This window comes from Solanum pennellii, chromosome 9 (genome assembly GCF_001406875.1).
Source record: "Solanum pennellii chromosome 9, SPENNV200".
NCBI classification, from domain to species: domain Eukaryota; kingdom Viridiplantae; phylum Streptophyta; class Magnoliopsida; order Solanales; family Solanaceae; genus Solanum; species Solanum pennellii.
The window spans coordinates 25,399,584-25,410,010 of NC_028645.1; positions in this window are offsets into that span (position 1 = coordinate 25,399,584).

The following is a 10,427-nucleotide window of genomic DNA, read 5'->3' on the forward strand; positions in this document are numbered from 1 at the left end:
TTACTCAAAACATAAGCAGTAAAATTAAATTTACTGCAGTTCAAAAGGAGATTCCTAACAGATAATTTGTCTAACCCTAAGCCTCAGGAGGTGATACTAATGGATCTTTCATCCCCTCGTGCAAAAATTATTGCAATAGCCATCCCTAAAAGTTCTTAGCCTATAAGGATGTCTTCTATGATTGTGGGCAGAGTGATAACGAGATGAGAGGTTTTCTGTTGCCAGATTTTAAAGGAAAAATTGTAGGCAAGCTAAACCTAATGGTTATGGTTCAAGTCCTCCTCATCTTAACATCTTATATGCTCTTATGACTTGACATGATAGTGGGGATTGGCCTACTCTTATGAAGTGAATTTTGATTGTCTTATATCTTGATGTATATACTTTGCCTCTTCTGGGTGCTACATTTTCTTCCATGACTCCTTATGTGGCAATGAGATTTGATGCCTGTCTCGATATTCTCATAGAACTTTCTTTATTTTCTTCACCTATTAGTGATGCCATTGTTTCTAAATGAGTCTATAAGGGCCATGCTTCTATATGTGATAGAGTAACTCATATTTATTTGGTCGAGACTTATATGCTAGACTTTGATGTCATTATAATGATGTATTGGCTCCACTCTTGTAATGCCTTCATAAATTGCAGGATCTGATTGGGAACATTTAAGGTTTCGAATGAATCTATTTTAAAATTGAATGGGGGAAATTACACACCAAAAGGCCAGTTCATAGCTTCCTTAAAATCTAGGAAAATGTTTTATGAAGGTTGTATTTATAATTTTTAGGGATAGGGATACAAATTCCATCTACTCTCGAGTCAGTCCTCATTGTAAATGACATTCTAGAAGGCTTTCTCGATGATCTTCCTAGTATTCCTCCAATAAGGGAAATATAATTCTTTATGTATCTTCTTGATATGCTACCTATATCAATATCTCATTACCTTATGTCGCCAAAAGAACTTATCGAGTTAAAAGATTAACTGAAAGATCTATGGGATTCGTGTTTCATAAGAGCAACTATGTCTCCATGGGGTTCTCTGGTTTTGTTTGTATTAAATGAGTATGGTTCACTTTGCTTGTCTAATTGCTAACATCAAGTGAAAAGAAGTCATTATAAAAAAAGTATCCTATTCCAAGGATCGAATACTTGTCTTATTGAAACACCCTAAAATGAACTAAGGTGAACTAGAGCTTCTTGATTATTTCATGAGTCAATTTTGTAATAAAATGAGTTATATTAGTGTCCTTGGGAAGTGTGTGTAGTTTGGTTAATTTTGGAGGTTAAATGTCCAAGAATATCCATGACGTCCGGAAGATATGCCTTAAATAGTGCTTGTGTTTTCTGATGTGTTTGAGTGAGTTTTACGTGTTTTTTTTGCTTGAAGTTGGTCTGAGATGTTTCAAAGACCTAGAAGACTATTTTTAGGGGTTTAATCACCGGGTACGACCCACCTAGGACCCACAAGGGGCCCTAGAGAAGGGCCAAAGATTACGACCCCAGACTACCTAGGCAGTGTCCACCAACGATGGCCAGTAGTCCAACCAACAGCCCTTCGACTTGGTACGTCGACTGTACCTGCAGGCCTGCATGTTTAGAGAGTCTCGGACCCAACCAAAGACCATCATCAACGGGCTATTGATGGAAAAACGGTCCGTTGGTTGGAGCCGTCTGTGAGCTGCCAAAAAGCTGTCAAAAAAATCTGTTTTTGCTTGGTGTTTTTGGTAATTTCACACCAAGTCTTTTATGAACCTAGGATGATATATTTAGGGTATTTTATATATATTAAGGTGATTAAAACACTAAGACCTAGTTTTATATTTCATTTCCTATAACCCAAAACCCCTCTCTTAAGAAAGACTCTCTCTCAAACTCCGTAGAAGCTAGAACTCAAGAAGGACTTGGAGGGCTGTTGGTGGTCGAGTTTTGTATCAAAATTAGTGGTTTTTCTTATTCTTGAGTTATTTTAGTCATATTTTTATCCCTATTCCATTCAAGGAGTCATTTCTAAAAGATTTTCAAAAAAGGGTTTTCAAACTCTTTCTTCTTCTAGTTTTAATTCTTAGCGTGGATCTTCATGTTAAAATGTTTTAATTACCCATATATGTTTATTATAGTATTAATTTATGATTTTAATGCCAAAATCCTTATTAACTCATGTTTATGCATATTTCAAACTTTTAGCTTAAGAAAAGGGTTAAATTAACATGATTTCATAGTGTTTGAGCTTTGGTTTCCTTATGATGTTATTATGGTTTATATACTTCCCTAAGGGACATATTATGATTAATTATTGAAGAATTGGTTATAGGTGGTGAGATCTTGGTAAATGGTGAGTTGGTTTTATTGTATAACTTTTATTATGAAATGCTCTTAAATGGTATGGTCCATGTTCTTGGTGACGGTGTTTAGTTGATGTATTTGGATTATTTAGTATGTATTATAAGAGTGGATTTGTAGGTCTAATGTTTTCAATGAAGTGATAATGAAGATGGTTCTTGTAATGTGTATTATGAAGCTTGAATCGCAAGTTTTGCTTAGATTATGGCTACATGAAGTGAAAGTATATGTTGAGCATTTTAAAGTGTGTAATGTGATGAATGAAGGTCTAAGTATTCATATAATTGAATTTAAATGAAATGATTCTTATGTTCAAGGTGTGCTCACATGTACACACACACTCACACTTTAATGAATGAATGAAGCTAAGTGAAGTCAAAAGGAGAGTTTTGAGGTGAACATTGTTCGTAAGTATAGATGAAGTACAGTATATAATGTTTAGAATCGGTAGGGAGTTATGCCTAGAACCGAGAGGATATGAAGAAGGGGTGGTTAAACTTTGTGAGTACAGATGTTTTATTCCAATGTACCTCTTCAGATGAGTACTACTCGTTAGTAAAGAATGAGTTACAGAGTAGCAATCTCCTTATTCCTTAACTATTTGCCCGCATAGGTGTAGGTATTGGGAAAGCCATGTAAAAGCTAAGAGAATGACCTTACTCTAGGCAAGTGAGGTTCCCTCATCCTATAGGGGTTAATATTGGGATTCCATGTCTAGCTCTCATGGTCTATATTGGTTCAGTTAACTCCCACAAAAGTAATGAAAGTGCTAAGTCTTCTAAAAGAGTGTGATACTTAGGGTAGATAGTGGAATGGGACGCTATCGATCCATTGCACAAGGTAGGCATTCCGAAAGGGGAGTTTTGGTTAGTACTATAGGAATGGAAAGTACTAAGTCTTCTAAAAGAGTATACTACTTAAGGTAAGTGGTGCAATGAGACGTTATCTATTGAATGCACTAGATAGGCATTCAGAAAGGAGAGTCTTGGTGAGTCTTATTTGAATTGGATGACATAAGTATTCTAAAAGTGTACACTACTTAGGGTAGGTGGTGGAATGGGAACCATATACTCATTGCACTAAGTAGACATTCCATAGGGAAGTCTTGGTGCGTTGTTTGAGTGGGGGGCTTGTTCTCTCGAGGTGAGTAAGCCTAGAAGGGGTAGTCTTGGTGATCACTTAGGTGTTTGTTGAAGGAGGTGTATGTGCATTTCCTTCATGTATTACCTTGGTGAGTCTTAGTATAACCTTAGGTAGGGAAACCCGAAGGAAATGAATTCACTTCTTCTTTGCTTGGCTTTGGGAGTTCACCGTTTTTGGAATAAAATGATTCAGTGTAATGTTAAAAATAGTTTCACTATAACATTTTAAAAAACTTACTGTAAAATGGTTATATTTGGTTAAAATTATGGAAATCTTTCTCTAAATGTTAAATGATGATTTTTATGTTGTTTTACTTCTATATTCATGAATGTTTTACTGAATTGGCATGAAATGTGCTTTTACTAAAATGTCCCTTTTGCATGTTTTTGCATATACTATACTTAGTACATTGTTTTGTATTAACCCCATACTTTTCTATACTTAATGAGTATAGGTTGGAGGCTTTTGAAGATTTGAAGACGAAGCTTGGGAATCTACTCTCTCAATACAAAGTATGTCCTCATATATCCGAGGGCATAGTCCTATGCTTTTAGTTTCTTATTTAAAGACTTATTATGTATTTTCTTTCAATGTAAAAGGGCGTGTCCCTAAAATATTGTGTCATGTCTTTAAGATTGGCTTGTGACGATGAGACTTAATTTATATTTTATGAAAAATGTTTCCTTTATTAAATTATTCGAGAAAAGTTTTCCACACTACTTTTCATGTCTTATGCAATGAACGATAGTTAAAGGGCTTGTACAAGACCCCAAAGGGTCAAGTAAACCTTGTGCAGATCCAAGGGTTGTCCCTAACATCTAAGGGGTACTTTCAGCACATGACACATATCAACTTCGAGGTGTGAATTCCTTTTTAAAGATTGACCTTTGATAGGGTTATCACCAGCTGAGGATAAGGGAAAGTTACATTCTATAAATGGCTTTTTATACTCTTTATTGTCACAATGATCTTTTGGTGATGTCGTTTAGTTTGACTAATTTCCTTGATGCTTTCATGGAATTAATTAATAGAGTCTTAACAATATCTTAACATATTCGTGATGATATTTATAATTATATTTAAATTTACTCTCCGAGTGAGGATTAACATATTAGCATTTAAGAAATGTTTTGCATTTTCTCAAGTGAGACTTTTTTTTATATCCGTTGTTTTCCTTGTCCATACTGCCTCGTATGTTGGTATTCAAGTTGATCCTAAGAAGGCTGAGGCGGTTAAGAATTTCCTTGACCATTGTCAACTTCAGATATTCAGATTTTGTTGCGTTTGGCCAATTACTATAGAAGGTTTGTGGAGGAATTCATTGATTTTTCCACTTTTGAAACATTGAATCAAAAAAGTTTAAATTTCTATGCTAAGAATATTGTGAGAAGAGTTTTCAAAAGTGAAAGGATAGACTCACTTAGCCTATACATTGATATTCCCAAAATGATCAGATGGTTCTGTGGATTATTATGATGCTTCTGAAATGAGTCTTGGTTTTGTTTTTGAAAATCATGGAAAAGTAATTGCATATGCTTCTAGCAAATTGAAGGTGCATGAAAAGAATTATTCAAATCATAATTTTGGGTTAACGGTGGTAGTGTTTGTTTTATAAATTTGGAGAGATCATCTATGTGATGTTTTTATTAATTTTATTAACGACCAGAAGAGTTTGAAGTGTGTGTTCACTCAAATTTATTTTAACATTCACCAAATAAGGTGTCTTTAGTTGTTAAAATATTATGACATAAGTCTCCTTTATATTCATTGTTCTCGATATTCTATTCACCCATGAGCCACCAATATGTCCTATAATTTACTAGAGGTTTATTGGTGGATTGGGATGATGCAGGATATCACGAAATTTGTAGGTAAAATAAAAAATTGTCGATATGTGAATTTGAGTATCAAAACAAGGTGGGTTGGCTCATTACATTAGCATTCCTACTTGGAAGTGGAAAGATCTGAGTATGAACTTCATGATGTGTTTACCTCATACTCGGTGTTAGTTTGATTTGATTTGGGAAATTGTCAAAGGAATGTTAGAGTGAAATAATTTTCACGCCGCGAGGAATTCATTTTAAGTAAAAGACCATGCTAAACTTTAAATTCGATAATTTGTAAGGTTACATGCGGTGCCGTTATTCATTATTTATGAATGTGGTACTTAGTTTACGTCATAGTTCTAGCGGTAAATTTTGAAAGGTCTTAGTACTTATTTGAAGCTTAGTTTGACATTTAATGCTCAGACAAATGGACAAGATGAATGTACTATGAAGACTGTTGAAGATATGTCGAGAGCTTCTATGATTGACTTTAAAGGTTATTAGGATGATCAACCGCTTCTTATAATAATAGCTACCACTCAAGTATCCAATTGGCTTCATTCAATGCTCTTTATGGTAGGATTTGTAAGTTTCTAATTGGTTATTTTGAAGTTGGTGAGGTTGGTTTTATTCGGCTTGAGTTAGTGCATGAGCCCATGACAAAGGTTTGATTTATTAGAGAAAGGTTGAAATGTCTCAAAGTCGACAAAAGTCGTATGCTGATGTTTGGAGATGTGAGCTTGAATTAGATTTCATTGACTAGGTTTACTTGAAAATCTAACCTATGAAGGGTCTGAGGAGGTTTAAAAAAAGGGAAGCTTAGTCCCTAGTATGTGGGCCCATATTACATCAAGTATTTCCATGTTTCCTATTTGTAAAAGTGTGTTAGAGATCTTACATCTGTAGTGTCATTGGAAATTTTGAGAGTTAAGGACAATCTTTTGTATAAAAAGATTCCAGTTGAAATATTTGATAGACAAGTTCGGAAGTTGAGAAATAAAGAAGTTGCATCTGTAAAAGTTCTATGGATGAATCAATTAGTTGAGGGTGCTACATGGGAGATTGAAGTCAATATGATGTCAAGTATCCTCATCTCTTTCCATCTTTTCCTATTCTATCTTGAGGTATTAATTTCTTCATCTTTCATTGATTCAGATTCATGTGTTTTAGTCATTCTCATGTTTCGATATGCATGTATGCTCATGAAAAACTTGATGTTGGAGTCATTATTTAGCTTGGAGTGATTTCTTCTCGTACATGTGCATATGATGTGATTGCATTCATGTTGGGTTGTTAGTTTCTCTTCCTACTTTACTCATTCTTTCTTCAGTCCCATTTAAGGACAAATGTTCCCAAGAGATAGATATTGTAAGATCTCAGAAATTTGAAAGACAAATTTTAAGGGGAACTATTCACAACCTAAGGTAGCCTTAGGCTTAACATGGGGTATACGACCCCGAGAGGCGACACACAAGCCATATAGCTTTCATTATATAAGAAATAGAATAAAGAGATTCAAACGATAATTTAAATGTATCAAAGTTTGATAAAGCAAAAGAGGAATCTCTAACATTGTGTCAATAGCAATCTAGTACATAAGAAATTGGACCAACAAGGCAAGTTGTAGGTTTTAGCAAGAACGTATTGCAAGAAAATCTCACCACACAAAGATTTCAACACAAACATTGATCATGACTCTACAAGTTAAGCTTTTGTGTAATCATTATTACAAGACTCACTTTGATAATTGACTAGTCATAATTAGATGCTATAATTTCACACATAACTTATGAAACATAAATTAGCTTATGAAACTTAAATTAGCCACATTGGACTTGCACAAACATCTCTCAATCAAGACCACTACTGAAGTCATTAGTATTGATCGCAACTGATACTCATTGATCGCAACTGATACTCTAACTTAAGAAATCAAGAGGTTGAATCAACAAAGATTCACAAACTTTGCCATAAGAAAAGATATTTTTTTGACAAAACCAACAAAACAAAATTAGAAAATAATATTAAAACAAAACAAAACACATACAACCCAAGGGGGAAGTTATGAAGATACCCTCATCCTACCAATTAAAACTAAATAGCATCCTCAATGTAAAATAAAACATATGTATCAAAGGTAAATTGAAAAAACATATTCAAGATGCCCCAGTAAGTTAAGCTCAAGCAGACTACCGCATCTCTCCTTTAAGAGTGGGATATGTTCAATTGTGACCAATCGGCGATGTGTCCCTCTATGAGGCCTCCATAGCTGTCTAGACCAAATCATTCTAAAGGTCCTCCAAGTCCTCATACACAACCTACATACGAGTCACTAAGACCTCCTTATCAGTCTCATGAGTATCTTACTCATTACCACCATCAAGTACAATGTATCTCCAGTTAGAGTATCCGAAGAGATCATAGAACTAGAGATCACAGAACTAGTTGGTATTGCTGAGCTCATATCCTCAAGAATAATCACTCCACCCCAACTACATTGAAATATGAGAGTGTTTCAGCACATCTACATCGCGGCTTAATCCTCCAACGTCATCCTTCACGACTATCACATCCGCTGACTGTCGACCTCCATGCTCACATGTCTCATCTAAAACCGTGAGTACATGTCATATTAAGGGAGCACCCCCTAGACGTAACTGGCGTCGTCGTCCTCTTTGAGGACTAACACTAGCCTATTAGGTCACATCATTATATTCATAGGTTAAAATGCGGAAATTTTAAAAACTTATTATTACTTCTACAATGAGGTTTACATAGACCTCAACATACACATAATATTTATATCAAGTATACATAGACCCTTCGTATAGGAAGATTACTAAGTCTTCTACTAAAATTGCACATAGATATATAGAATATAACATAGTCTCAAATGGATGTCTCATATCATAACCATCTAACAATAGTATAATAATTTGGGCCTAGCCCATACATCAATGTAATAAGACCACATATAGGCCATACAATATTTGGTACTCAAATGAAAAGGAAACAATGTAGGAGTCTTAAAACTATAACAACTTCATAAGCTTGGTAGTGACATTTCCCTTAGAAAGTGTGGACCTACCCAACTTGGATGAATGAGAATTCTAACTCTTCCTTCTAAGTCATCTCAAATGCCCTTCAATGATCGGAATTTAAAATGTTTGGTACAAAGGGAGAAAATGGGTTAGTAATCAACTTGTACTAAATTTGAGACCATATGTACACATATCATGAAATCATGATAACAAGGTAGAGTTCATTAAAACATGCTATTTTTCATTTAGATAGTCTTATGCACACTCAAGGATACCATACCAATAAATAAGACATATTCATTTAGCCTAGAACATGTACATTACAAGACCAATAATACTAAGTCTAGTCAAGTCAATAGGCATATCACATAGTTGATCACATAGTCAAGACAACTCTATCATCAAGTTATAATAGCAGCAAACGGATTAAGTTCATTACAACATAACTAAATCAAGACAATTACCCATGAAACCTCATTAAGTCAACTAGTGCAATGACCAAGCAAAACCCCATAACCATACTCAATCAAGTAACTCAACAAGAATTATGACCAACATCCAAATTCTCATAGCATATCATTAAGAGTACATATCAACATTCTTTAACAATGTAGACCAATACATATTCATAAGTGAGAACAATCATCATATAGTATCAACAATGTGCAAGGTCATTATATACATAAAATTGTAACATTATAAGCATATACATATATATAGAACATCCGCCTAAGACTTACCTCAAGGCTAACTAGTGCAATATTTAGGTTGAGTCCCATACCTCTACCTAGATTAAGCTAAACTGCTTAGGTCTCCTACTTGGTTTTTAATTCATTACTTCATTTTAATTTAGTGGACACTTGCCTCAACTGACATAGACCACCAGAGCTAAGTGTTGAATCTGGTGTAGTAAAACCTTACACTGATGGAAGGTGGTATACTGGCTAAAGTAAAACCAAACATAAACATAGATTTCTACCTGGATCCACTAGCTAGTCTTCCTATGGGGAAAGATAGTTCAAGAACTAAGAGATATGTATGAACCCTCTACATGCCACTTGGAAATTGGAGGTCTCATCTCATGGGAATCCACAAGATGAGTATCCTTCATAGGGGAGTCAACACCTCATGTGGAACTATTGGATGAATCTTCCTCTATGGAATGTCAACACCTCCCATTGTCATTTCACTCGGTGCTATGCTAAGTCCCTTTTGAAATGTCTTGAATGTCTCGATTAATCATCGTTGCTTAATGTAGGTCATAGGGTATATACCTTGTATAATAAGCATAATCATGGCTCAATACAAATTGCATGAGTATAGTCCTTTCATTACAACTCATATAAGTGAGGTTATCACATTTACATAATCACATCATTATAAGACACATTGGTAAAATTTCACCATCCTTATAATATTTATACCTTAGACAACACCTCACAATTCAAGACATTTCAATTAAACATAATACCAACACTATCAATCTTAATACAAGATATATGTAACAACCCTAAAAATGAATAGGATCAAGACTTAGGGTGTCAAGAATGCTTGAGATTAAACCAAGGTTCACATGGATTGATACGCGTAGAACCACACCTTAGAACCCTTACTACGATCAAGTCAACTAACTTCGGGATTTAGTTGGGCTTGGAAAGGATGGAATCAACCAAGTAAGGCTCGCAAAAACGAAGATTTAATCGAAGGAGTCTTTACCGGACATAAAAGAAGAAATTTTATGTTTTGAGGGTCCAGGGGTAAAATGGTCATTACCAGGCCAAGGGTAATATTATAATTACCCTGAGGAATTAATAAATTAATAAATTAATTTAATTAAAAGTGGTTTTCGAGTTTGGGGTGACCTAGAGTGACCCATTTGGCAAATGGGTTGCCACTCGGGTTCGAGCCCCACTAGGAGCAAGGAATTGATGATTTAATCATCAACTAAAATCTATTCATTGAGGGTAAAATTGTCCTTTCACGTATTAATTAAAATAAATCAGTTTTTTATTAAGTTAATCAAATCCTATATTGACTAAGTCTTGAATTTAGTCTCCTAATCCTAATAACTATCT